At 40.6% G+C, this 13,302-nt stretch overlaps 1 long non-coding RNA gene across 2 annotated transcripts in view; it reads left to right on the top strand.

Moving 5' to 3' along the window:
• The first annotated feature begins 346 nt into the window (after window positions 1-346).
• Window positions 347-13,302, top strand: part of LOC115094920 — a 51,659-nt gene continuing 38,703 nt past the window's right edge. Inside the window, exons 1-2 of one of the 2 annotated variants that reach the window (XR_003857630.1) lie at window positions 347-435; window positions 5,489-5,571. This is a non-coding gene — a long non-coding RNA (uncharacterized LOC115094920). Of the gene's footprint in view, window positions 488-5,488; window positions 5,572-13,302 lie in introns of both variants that reach the window. The other variant, XR_003857631.1, reaches the window with a different exon arrangement.

The following is a 13,302-nucleotide window of genomic DNA, read 5'->3' as shown; positions in this document are numbered from 1 at the left end:
AGAGCAAGTTAAATAATACATTGTGGGCTTAACAGGTGACTAATACCATTACCACAACACACTTTAAATAAATATTACAAGCAAATTAACATGTTTAGAGCTAGCAAAGAAATATAAAAGAAATAAATGAAAAAGAGCTATCATGCTACAATCCAACTGAAGCAGGCTTCAACTAAAGGAAAATGATAGTGGTAATAAAAGCAGTTCTAAACATGCATTCATCAGGGTCACAAAGTTTCTGCACAGGTCTCTGTCAGCAAAGTGGAGCAGTATGCAATTGTGGAGGTATAGTGACATCACAATAGTGGGAGATATCTTTATGCTGTATTGGAGGGGGGGCAGGATTTTTTTTTTCCCTGCCACCAGCTCAGAAGTGCTAGGGCTCCAAGTTTGAAAGCAGCTGGAGTGCAGGGTGATGGATCCCCAGGGCCTGAGGTATGTTCAAGAATGTCTCTGGTGGAGGGAATGTGTCTTCTCTACAGATCCAGTGAGTTGTTCAGACTTCTAATGAATTAGAAGTATGTGAGAAATAGCTGGCTAAGGAGCTGGCACTGACCAGAAGAGCAACTATCCCCCTCTGAGGGAAAAAAAATGAGACTGCCTGCTCCTGGTCTCTGAAGTAGCTTCTATCTGGAGAAAAAGAAAGTCTGGAGGAATTTTTTTTTAAGTATAATGCTTGCCACAACTTGATGTAAACTTTAATCTGTAATGATATTTTTGTATCTTATTTTTAAGGACTGATACTGCATCAGTTTTTGTTTTCTTTTTAATTCTTTATTTATCATTTTTTAAACAGTTAAGTTCAATCACTTGACAAGAAATGGTATAGAGACTCATACAATTGAAACAAAAGAACCTACAAGGTATACATAATCCCAATAATACCTTTTTAGACCACTACTACAGAGGGTGCTCCAACTGAAATTCAGTGAAGAAAAGTTTTGAAACATAAGCATAGGTAAAAAGTAGGGATGTGAATCGGGCTTCGGACGATTGAAAATATCGGACGATATTTTCAAAATCGTCAGAAATCGGGGGCTCCCCCAAAACAATAGGAAAACCCCACGATATTGCCAAAAGCCCCTGGTGGTCCAGCAGGGGTCCGGGAGCGATCTCCTGCACTCAGGCCATCGGCTGCCAGTAATCAAAATGGCGCCGATAGCCTTTGCCCTTACTATGTCACAGGGGCTACCGGTGCCATTGGTCAGCCCCTGTCACATGGTAGGAGCACAAGATGGCGCGGGCCATCCAGTGCTCCTACCATGTGACAGGGTCCGGCCAATGGCACGGATACCCTGTCACATGGTAAGGGCAAAGGGCCATCGGTGCCATTTTGATTAGTGGCAGCCGACGGCCCGGGAGCGGGAGATCGCTCCAGGGACCCCCACTGGAGCACCAGGTACCTGTAAAAAAGTTTTGGGGGGTCAGGAGGGTGGGGGAAGCTAAGGTATTAGTTTTAAAGGGTCGGGGTGGGTTTTTTGTTTATCGGCTCAGGCACAGCCGATAAACAAAACCACGATAGGGCCCGATGAAAAATAAAACATGTGAATCGGAACCGGAATCCAAACCGATTCCGGTTCCGATTCACATCTCTAGTAAAAAGCCACCTCCTGCCAACCTGTGGGCTAACTAAGGGGGTCATTTTCTATCGATATCGCACACGATAGCTAGAATAGGGGTGGAGTCGGGCAAAGTCGGGACCAGAAGAGAAGGAGTCGGGGTGGTGTCGGCATGGATGCGGGGGAAACTTCACTGGCGGTGATAAGGTAAGACCTGTTATCGCGCCAGTAGCGAGCCCAGTTACACCACCTTTCACAGTGGTGCTATTGAGTGTGAAAGCCATGCAACATTAGAAAATCAAGCCCTAAATCCTATTGTCAGAACAAAATATTAGGAGCCAGTTACAATGAGAGCTGGATCCTGTCTAATTCTGTCATTCAGAAAAGTATTCAACTGAGACAGGTCAAAGAAAGCATATTTAACCCCAGCGTGCTTGATAACACATTTACATGGGAAATATAGCCAAAAAATAGCGCCCAAACTGAGTACAGCAGGGCGCATTATCAGGAAATGTTTTCTTTTTAACTGTGTTACTTTAGGAACATCCGGGAACATTCTAATTTTATGTCTTAGAAACATTATATCTCTCTTTCGAAAAAACATTTTTAACACAAAGTCCCAGTCTGAATCCAGAGCAAAAGCGCAATTAGAGTTGAAGATGTTGTTATTTCTTCCTTTGAGCTCTCTAAAAAGGAGGTAGATGAGATATATCAACTGGAGCAGTATTTGCAGGCCTGTTGTCTTCTTGTAGTGGTATTTTATTCGGCAAATAATGGGGCAGATTTTAAAAGCCCTATGCGCGTAAATCCATCTGGACTTACAAGCACGTAGGGGGGTTACGTGCGCCGAGCCTATTTTGCATAGGCCCAGTGATACGCGCAAAGCCCCGGGATTCACGTATGTCCCGGGGCTTAAAAAAAGGTGCACGGCGGGGCAGGGGTGTGGCGTGGCCAGAGGCCTCCGTAGGGCCACTAGGCCAGGGGATCACTCACCAGCACCCTCCCGATGTTGCCACTGCCGATCAGTCTTGCTCATCTCCGCATGACGGGAGCAGGCTGTTGATGTAAGCCTCTCCCACGGGGGGGGCCAGGTTGAGGAGGAGCCTGACATGGCTCCAGTGAAAAAGATGATTACAGGTCTGGTACTGGCAGTTATGGAGCACCGATTCTGCTGCCCTCCCAAGGACAACTCCACGGGGCCCTGTGATAGCTCCTGGCTCCGAACGACATGATGGTCCATCGGGCCTGAAAATGGTGAACCCTCCGAAGCTGTGGGGAATGCTCTGGCCCTTCCTTTTCTTTTCCCCATATAGTAAATATTTCAAAAGCTTTTGCGACAACATTTTTAAAGGGAAAAAGATCTGCTTGGAGCATAGAAGATTAGCGTGTGGCCATCTTGGAAACCTATTTCTCTATCTGCATCAGTTTTTAGTAAGTTTCTTTTACTTGTACAGACAAACCCTGGTCTACACATTTTCCTAAATTAAACTAATAATGCAATCTAAACATGCTTTGCTGGACACATTGTACTCTAAAGCTCTGTATGCAAATCAAGACACCACAAACCTGTATGTTCCCATGGAGTTCTTCACTCTAAAATTAACTCAAGGGAAATTATGCTACATACAGATATTGTACCATCCATACTTTATCATTTGGTGTATAATATTTAAATGAAATATTTTTTATATACTTCAGAGCAAAATTAATCTTTATTAGTTCTGGCCTGTGCAGTTAGCTTCAACAATGGGATAATAGGCTTACCACTTCCAGTCCCAGCCCAGGAAGGACATTCTAATTTAACATATCACTGAATCCTTTTGATATAACTGACCTTTCTGCTTCTAGTCAGCAATGTTTGAATCAAAAAATTATTGGATGCAATCCATGGTAAGCTTTTAGATTAGTATCTGGATTCAACTTCAAACACCAGTTTGGCAATGCAGTAATAATGGGGAATTTCAATTACCCCAATATTGGGTAAATGTAACAACAGGACATGCTAGAGAGGTAATGTTCCTGGATGGATGGAATAAATAAATGCTTCATGGAGCAATTAGTTCAGGAACCAACAAGAGAGGGAACTGTTTTAGATCTAATTCTTAGTAGAATGCAGAATTTGGTGAGAGAGGTAATGATGGTGGGGCCACTTGGCAATAGTGATCATAACATGATCAACTTTGATTTAATGACTGGAAGAAGGACAATAAGTAAATCTACAGCTCTAGCACTAAACTTTCAAAAGGGAGACTTTGATAAAATGAGGAAGACAGAAAAAAATGAAAGGTGTAGCTACAAAGATGTACAACAGGAATTGACACATTAAGGAAGGTGGAAGGAAGACCAAATGATTGCCAGCTTGGTGAAGTGAAAGGGACTATTTTAGCCATAAAAACACTTCCTTCAAATATTAGAAGAAGGATCCATTTGAAGTAAACAGGAAAAAAGCATAAGCACTGACAAGTTAAATGTAAAACATTGATAAGAGAGAATTTGAAAAGAAGCTGGCTAAGGAGGCAAAAACTCATTATAAAATATATTTGAAGCAGGAAGCCTGCAAGAGAGTTGGTTGGACCGTTAGATGACCGAGGGTTTAAATGGGCATTTAGGGAAAATAAGGCTATCACAGAAAGACTAAATGAATTCTTTGCTTCGGTGTTTACAATGCAGATGTTGGGAAGATACCTGTTCCAGAAATGATTTTCATGGGTGATGATTCAGATGACCTGAACCAAATCATAGTGAACCTAAATGTAGTAGGCCAGATTGACGAGCTGAAGAGTAGCAAATCACCTGGACCAGATGGTATACACCCCAGGGTTCTGAAAGAAATGAAAAATGAAATTTCAAATCTATTACTAGTAATTTCTAATTTGTAACCTATCATTAAAACTGTCCATTGTACCTGGACTAGAAGGTGGCCAATGTAATCCCCAATATTTAAAAAAGACTCCAGAGGTGATCCATGAAACTATAGACTGGTCTGCCTAACTTCAGTGCAGGAAAAATTAAGGAAATTATCCTTCTTTTTAACATTCACTTTTTATTAAATTCCAACAAGATAAAGTATCACAATACTTTAGTTGTTCACAATCCAAAAAAACAAGAGACTTAGATACAATCAACCTCAATCAGGACATTATGGTATGGAAACTATTCTAAAGAACAAAATCACAGAACATATAGATAGACATGGTTAAATGGGATACAGCCAGCATGGATTTACCCAAGGGAAGTCTTGCCTCACAAATCTGCTATTTTTTTGAAGGGATTAATAAACATGTGGTTAAAGGTGAGCCGGTAGATGTAGTGTATTTGGATTTTCAGATGGTGTTTGACAAAGTCCTCCATGAAAGGCTTCTAAGAAAGTAAAAAATAATGGGATAGGAGACAATGTACTTTTGAACATTGCAAACTGGTTAAAAGACAGGAAACAGCAAATAGGATTAAATGGTCAGGTTTCTCAGTGGAGAGAGGTAAACAATTCTTATGACTTCTCCAAACATCTGGAATTTAAGGGGGAAATATCTCAAGGATACCATAACCTAGCATTCCTTTCCAACAAAGCAGCTTGCTATGACCACTTGCAGGTACATTTTCATAATTATTGCAAGAGACATATAAGAAAAAACAAATTTGAGCCACGACTCCTTCAAGCTAGTTTGTTTCACATCTACCAAGCAACTCCTGGAGGCATGCTCTACTTCTCTCTCTCTCACTACAGGCATCCCAATATGCCTCTAAACGTCCTCCCTCATATCCTCTATATATATCAAAATGCACGCATAGTCAAAGATCTATTGGATTATAGAATATACTATCTCTGATTTAGAGACTGAATTTAAATATTTTGTCTAGAAGGCCACAAGGATTCTATACTTCTATTTCCCATATTTATTTTTAATCATGTGTCTATATTTTATTTTTAGATTGCAATGAAAGGAGAAGTTTTGCTAGTGAGAGATTGTAATCTACCACATCTGGATGGGTTTTAAATACCTGAATCACTAAGGTAATGTTATGCGAATATGACAGTATTACCATGACAAAATGGCCTTAGTAAAGCTGCAGTATTCAATAGGGGTGTGCATTCGTATTGACCGCATATGTAAAACACTACTTATATTTTTTTTTTAACTTAAAAAAGTGATGAGACATAAACGATTGGATTTCCCACATATCCAACATAGCTATGTTGGATATGTTGGAAATCGCGATTGTTGATCCAAAATAAAAATTTAAACCCCTCACCTTCCTTAATCCCCCCCCAAAGACTTACCACAACTCCCTGGTGATCCAGCGAGGAGTGAGGACGCCATTTCTGCAATCCTTTGCGAGGAGCACGTGACGTCGGCGTCACGTGATTCCCCGCGGGGTCGCGCCGGAACGCTCGTTCGGCCCAAAAGGAACTTTTGGCCAGCTTGGGGGGGTCAGGAGGCCCTGACCCCCCCAAGCTGGTAAGTCTTGGGGGGGGGGATTAAGGAGGGTGAGGGGTTTAAATTTTTATTTGCACATATGGACATATACTCAACTCATTGAATTCTGTTTATGTCCATATTGACCGCAAATGGGACCCCCTTTGGACATATGGACATATGGACATAAACTTTTGCTCTGCACATCCCTAGTATTCAACAGTGCAAACCAGCCCAAAGTGAAAAAGAGCTGGTTAGCAATGGAATCCTTCCCCAACTCGCAGTACTTTTTAATATTTTTGGCAACACATCTGTTCTTTGTTGATCTCGCTGGATACAAAATTCAGAATCTTCACAGATGATATCCAATTTTCTTTTTTCCTTCCATCGGAGTGATGCTGGGCCTGACTCTTGTTTTAGCAAAGTGCAGGAATGGCTAAGAATTGTTTGAAATTAAATCTTGATAGGACTAAAGCAATATTGATTAGCCACTCCAGTACTAACTGGGTGAGCAGCTAAATTTGGGTAATGCATGTGATGTTTTAAATCCTATAATCAAGAACACAACCTGTGACTCTTATAAGTGATTTACTAGAAAACCCAACTTAAATACTTTAGGATGATAATTTACACATTTTTAAAAAATATTCCTATCAATTGCTTTCTGAAACACAGATGTTTGCATTCCATCCTCTTCCCTTAAGATTAAAATACCCACAAAGGGTAGTTATTTATGCCATCCCATGGTAAATTTCAAACTGAGGTCCAATGTATTAATCCACTGGTAAAACACATATAATTCTGTAAGTGATGATGTCCAGACAAAAAAGATATCATCTATATATTTAGAGCAAATCTTAATCTTGGAAAACCATTTGGACTCCATGATGTTCCTCAAAACCTGAAACATATAGAAAGGGCAAATCTGGAACCATAGCTGACCCCATGGCTATACCATACACATGCAAGTAAAACTGTTTCTTAAAAAAAAACAACTTATTCTGCACCATAATTTTAGCGAATTAAAAAATAAAAACTAATGGTATCTGTTAGGAACATTCTTCCTTTTTCCATATAGATAACACGACCATTGGAAAAGAGACCATGTACACAACAGATATGGCATATTTTAACACAGAGATTCCTTGAGTGAAGATATCCCTATTTTGCAGTTAAAACAGCTTATCATAGGGCACTCTATTCAGACCACGATAGTTTATCACAGTACAGAGCAGCAAACAATGCTATGTGTTACAATACACTAATAAGACATTAGCAATAGTAGCTGTAATAAAGAAGCATTGACATGTGCTGGCGTTACATAAGATATTTTTGCAAGCCCCTCTAGTTGCCTATTCTAGAGGTTTGAATATAAAAGACTGGGTAAAACAATCAGTTCTGCTGGAGTTAACTACCAGAAGTGATCATTAAGTAGTGGGGCATAGAGCTTGCCAGCAATGTGACGTGTTCACAAACTATGGAAGGATTATTTTGCTAGCATTCTTTTACAAAATATAGAGTAGTTCACAAAGTTGATACAAATTGCACTTCTTTTGTTATCTGTGTCATACAGTGTCCATGTCCAAAGATATACAGTATATAGAATATACCAAATGTTTGATAGAGCACTTCAGTTGATTGAAAACAGGCAAGATACAAGCACCGATGGTACAGCACTGCATTGACTTTGCACACTCATTTATATGCCTTAAGTGTAGTGATTGAACATGTATAGTCTCAAGGAGGGGAGGGACCCAGGAGGCCAGACTCAATCAAAGGGAATAATACTGGATACTTGGTGGTTTCTTATGGACTGAATGAGGAGATAGAGTGGTACATTCTATGCTGAGATGTACAACTTATCTTGCTCCAATCTGGTGGCGTGGAGCACTTTCAGTTTCATTGGTTCATTGGATTCTTTTCTGCGTCAGATTGTAATAGTTGAGTTGTGACCCATAATGATGGAGAAAAACTTCTGAAGCAGATAATTTTGAAATGTGGAGTCATTTCTTGGAATAAGCAAAGCAATGGAGCAAGAATTCAATGATTAATTGATAAGTATTGAGTTCTTGGACTATTTTACTTGCAACAAAATAACATTAAAAAATTGTCTAGAGGGTGACCCATGATTGTATTTAGGCACTGATGTTATAGACAATTGGTACAAACAGTAGCACTGTATAAAGGTCTTCATTAACATTTTAAAGCTGCTGTATACATAAGGGTCATTTTCCCAGTTGTGATTAGGTATATTGATTTTGATGTTACATTGATTTTCTACAAGAAGGTGGTTGATTTATAATAATACTAGAGAAAAGTGCCCAGCGTTGTTTGGGTAGTCTGGTCTATAACAGTCTGTGTGTGTGTGCTCCTGTGACTGTGAGTGTGGGTGTGAGGCCCTGTGCCTCTGTGTGTGTGTGTGTGTGTGTCTGTGTCTGTGTGTGTGTATGTATGTGTATGCCTGTGTGTCTGTGTCTGTGTGTGTGTGTATGTATGTGTATGCCTGTGCCTGTGTGTATATGTGCACACCTGTGTATGTGTGTGTCTGTACCTGCTTGTGTGTGGCGGAGGCCTATGCCTATGTGTATGTGGGGGGAGGGACCTGTGCCTGTGTGTGTGTGCCTCTGTACATGTGTGTGCCAGTGTGTGCACAGTGTGCAAGCCCGTGAATGCTTCTATAAGCTTGTGTGCATTTGTGTGAGCTTGTGCACACTTCTACATGCTTGTGTGCACTTGCATACACTTATGTGCACTTGTGCACACTTGTGTGGGTTTGCCTATGTTGTGTTTGATTTTGCCTACCTGGCCCTGTGTGTGGGAGCGTGAGAGACAGGGCTTTGCAGACAAAGCATTTTAGCGAACATTACCCAGCATTGCATGGGTTGTCTAGTCAATAACAGCCTGTATGATTGGGTATGGGTGTGTGTATCTGCCTATATTTATGCATGGGTGTCTGTGTGTGTGTATGGGTGTCTATGGTTGTATGTGTGGGGAATGTGTGTGCACCTATGTGGATTTAGGTGCCTATACCTGTGTGTGTCTGCATGTATCTATGTCTGTACGTTTGTCTCTGCCTGTGCCTGTGTATGTGTGTCTCTCCTGTGTATGTATATTCCTGTGTCCATTTGTGAGTGTGGCTGTGTGTATGTCTGTGTATCTGTCTGTGTGTGTTTGCCTGTGTATGTGTTGGTGCCTATGCCTGTGTCCATTTGTGAATGTGGCTTGGTGTATGTCTGTATATTTGTCTGTGTGTGTTTGCAACATTGCTTTACAGAGTATATTATCTTTGCACAGTGCAGCTTCCATAGTTGTGGGCACCACCTGGTGGCAACTGACACACAGGACAGTGTGACCACCAACTGACCAGCCAACCATCTGACACAATCTGTTTATATATAAATAGAGAAAAATTTTCCTTTTTGAACCAAACATACTATCACAACCATTTCAGGTGCAACTGTCTCATCTCGCCTATCTGTAATGAACCCTACCCTTGTCCCATGCTTTCATATTTGTAAGAAACAACCACCAGTCCATTATTCAAAAGAAGATCTTATTGGATGGATATGGCTGCAGCATAGGTCATAGCATACAAGTATTATATTACAAAAGAATTGCTAGCATTTATTCAATTTACAAGAAATCAATTACTAAAATATTCTCAATTCCCAGGGGTGACCATGCTCCATTTCTGTTTGCTGGCCCAACCCCCAGCCCTTGCCCCCTCCCTTGCTCCAGAGGCAGAGCACCTCACCAGTTGTGGCCTCCCCGTCTTAGTTGGGGGAGGGTTGGCCCCTTTGTGAAAACATCAGTTCACTATATAAAGATGAGAGATTATTCCATTAATGCTAGTATGCCTGTCCTTTCATAAATTTGTTCATCATTTTTTTAAACTGATTTTCTATTTTTTGGATTAATTTTTCTGACTATACTCATAATTGATCAGCCTTTATATGTGGGGAAATAAATTTCACTGATAAACCAAATACATTGGCTTGATACAGTTTCTGAAGTTTCTTACTGTATCCTTAATTTAAAAAAAAACCAACTTTGTAATCAGGCATAATTGTGAAAAACATTCCAGTGAATGCAAACCATTTGAAAGAGCTCCAGATTTCCACAACATTTAATGGGATGAAGGATTAGTAGAGTCACCTCTGAACAAAAAATCTTATCATACATATGGAATAAATTAACATCCATCTTTGAAAAACCAGAGTCCAAAGCTATCTAGATTGATACCTGAATTGTACACCTAAAACTGAGACTTTTTCTGAAACAAACAAACACAAATTCCCTTACAATGGGTTAATGTTCTTGTGCTTTTCATTTTTCTCTTTCCTGTAATACCATTGAATTTGCTTTTTTCTACCAACCAAAACACTATGATGAGTAAAATTTCAATGTGAATTGCTATTTTGTTATTGAGCAAGTTAGTTAATGACTATTTGCTATGCAACTTTTTAAAGTCATTAGATTTATTCTAGACTTCTTTTCATTCCACACTTTTCTGCATACTAAATAGATGCATACATTCTTCTTTCATGCACATCTCATTACCATCCAAAATTGCTAAATCACTCTCATGCAGCATTTATGTAAGATCTGCCTCTTCTATTATCTTCGGTGACAAAGTTCTACTTTACTTTGGAGCATAAATGCTAAATAATGCAGAAGAAAGATTATATTGCAGTCCAAAGCTAGAAACACAAGCTATTAAGGACCTGATTTATCAATTGTTTTTGATCCTGTGTCTATGAGGAAAAAGCCTTGATCATTCAGATTCTTAATTCTTTAGAATTTGATTATCCAAACTACATAAAATCTTTATACATTCTGTGTTGGTAGTAAGATTACTAGCATTTTGTTTTATTGCTATAATAAAATAATTAAAGGAAAAAAATTGGAATCTACTTACATGCAATTATGTGTTTCTATATATCTTAAAATTGCAGAAATAGATTAATCAAGATGGCAATCTAAATAGATTGTATGTTGAGGCATATGGATATGCATTAGTTTGAAACAAAAGGGCAAAGGATAACGAATGTTAGGGGTGTGCATTTGTTTTGAACGCATATGTAAAACGCAACTTTTTTTTTTTTAAACTTAAAAAAGTGATGAGGCGCAACGATCGCGATTTCCAACTTATTCAACATAGCTATGTTGAATAAGTTGGAAATCGTGATCGTTGATCCTAAATAAACACTTAAACCCCCCACCCTCCTGACCCCCCCCCCCCCAAGACTTACCAAAACTCCCTGGTGGTCCAACAGGGGGTCCGGGAGCGGAACCGCGGTGGACCACGTGACGTCCGCATCACGTCGGAGTGACGCGGACGTCACGTGGTCCACCGCGGTTCCACTCCCGGACCCCTCGTTGGACCCAACCGGGACTTTTGGCCAGCTTGGGGGGGCCTCCTGAATGTGGACTTTTTTACTTGGGGGGGGGGGTCAGGAGGGTGAGGGGACTTTTTTACTTGGCCAGCTTGGGGGGGCCTCCTGAATGTGGACTTTTTTACTTGGGGGGGCCTCCTGACCCCCCCAAGCTGGCCAAAAGTCCCGGTTGGGTCCAACGAGGGGTCCGGGAGCGGAACCGCGGTGGACCACGTGACGTCCGCGTCACGTTGGAGTGACGTGGACGTCACGTGCTCCTCGCAAAGGAATACAGGAATGGCTTCCTGACTCCCCGCTGGACCACCAGGGAGTTTTGGTAAGTCTTGGGGGGGGGGGGGGGGATTAAGGAGGGTGAGGGGTTTAAATTTTTATTTAGGGAACCGGTGCACGTATGGACATAGCCTCAACTTATGGAATTCTACATATGTCCATATTGGCCAAAATTGACCCTCACCTTCGACTTATGGACTTATGAACATAAACTTTTTGTCTGCACATCCCTAACAAATGTGCCCATATTCAATTCATTCATGGCCCCCTAAATGAAGAGAGGGGTCCAATGTATGAAACAAATATATTTTGTCCTATGTTATGTTTCCATTCATTTCTATGACTCATTAAAGTCTCTGGCTGTGTACTGTGGAGAAAAAAATAACTGGTAACTATAGTGATCAGCTCTTGTCTGTGTGCTTTCACCATCTTGTAAGAGCCAAGGCAGGACATGTTGGCAAGGAGACTAGCCATAGGATAAATCATGGTTCAGCATCTTTCTAAATAGTCTATAGCTGCACATAAGTCCACAATCTGGCCAGACCTAGCCAAGTTGGCGCAACACTATCTTTGCCACCCACCAACCAGCATGCTCAGTGAATGTGTCCTCTCAATGGCCTCCTCCTTGTGCAAGGCTGGTGACAGAGATGATAGAAAAGTTACTCTTTTTGAAAATCAATCTGCCTTTGCTTGGTTTTCTAGAATGTTTATGTGAGTGACAATCTGAGTGAAAGCAACTTGAAGGCCTTGCTGCTGCTCTACCTACCTATCATGCCCCTTGTATACCACCTTAGATGTCTTGCTGCCACATGCCTATCTGCCATGCCCCAGATGTACCACCTTAATGGTCTTGTTGCTACCACTTTCCCTACCTGCTATGCACCTTATGGACTACCTTAGGGGTCTTGCTACTTCTCTGCCTATCTGTCATTCCCCTGATATTCCACCTTAAGGGTCTTGCTGCTAACTGCTATGACTTCCTGTCATGGCTCTTATATACCAATGTAGAGGTCTTCCTGCCACAAACCTACCTGCTATGCTCCTTACTTACCACCTTAGTGGTCTTACCACTACCACTCCACCCCTGATATCCCATCTTGGGGGTCATGCTGTGAATATGCCTACTTTCTTTGTTTATTATATACCAGAATAAGTGCCTTTGTATTGTTTGCTATTTGGATCTCAGCCTAGTTCTCCCACCCTGTTTGTTTGTTGGTTATACTGGAGTGTTTTGTCCCCAGAAAAAAAAAATGTGTAAAAAGAAAAAATACAAATATCTTCTCTCACCCCACCTTTTTCTTGTTCATAATTTTGTTGCATCCATCTGCAATACCAGCCTAGTTCTCTTACCTCATTTATTGGATATACTGGGGGTTTTCTCCCAAGAAAAAAAAGAGAAAAAAGAAATAAAATACAAGTGCCACCTCCCACCCCATCTCTTTTCTAGTTTTCTACCTTAGGAGGTAATTTTCAAATCAGTTACACGTGTAAATGTAACTACTATTGTATCAATTTTCAAAAGCCATTTATTCATGTAAAGTGCACTTTCACAGGTAAATCCTAAGGACAATTTAATGGCATGTAGCAATTTTCAAAAGCCTATTTATAAGAATAAAGTGCATTGATACGTATAAAACCCAGTTTTAAGAATTTAAAAGCTTT

Source organism: Rhinatrema bivittatum, chromosome 7 (genome assembly GCF_901001135.1).
Source record: "Rhinatrema bivittatum chromosome 7, aRhiBiv1.1, whole genome shotgun sequence".
Classification (NCBI taxonomy): domain Eukaryota; kingdom Metazoa; phylum Chordata; class Amphibia; order Gymnophiona; family Rhinatrematidae; genus Rhinatrema; species Rhinatrema bivittatum.
This window is presented reverse-complemented; position numbering and strand designations above follow the sequence as displayed.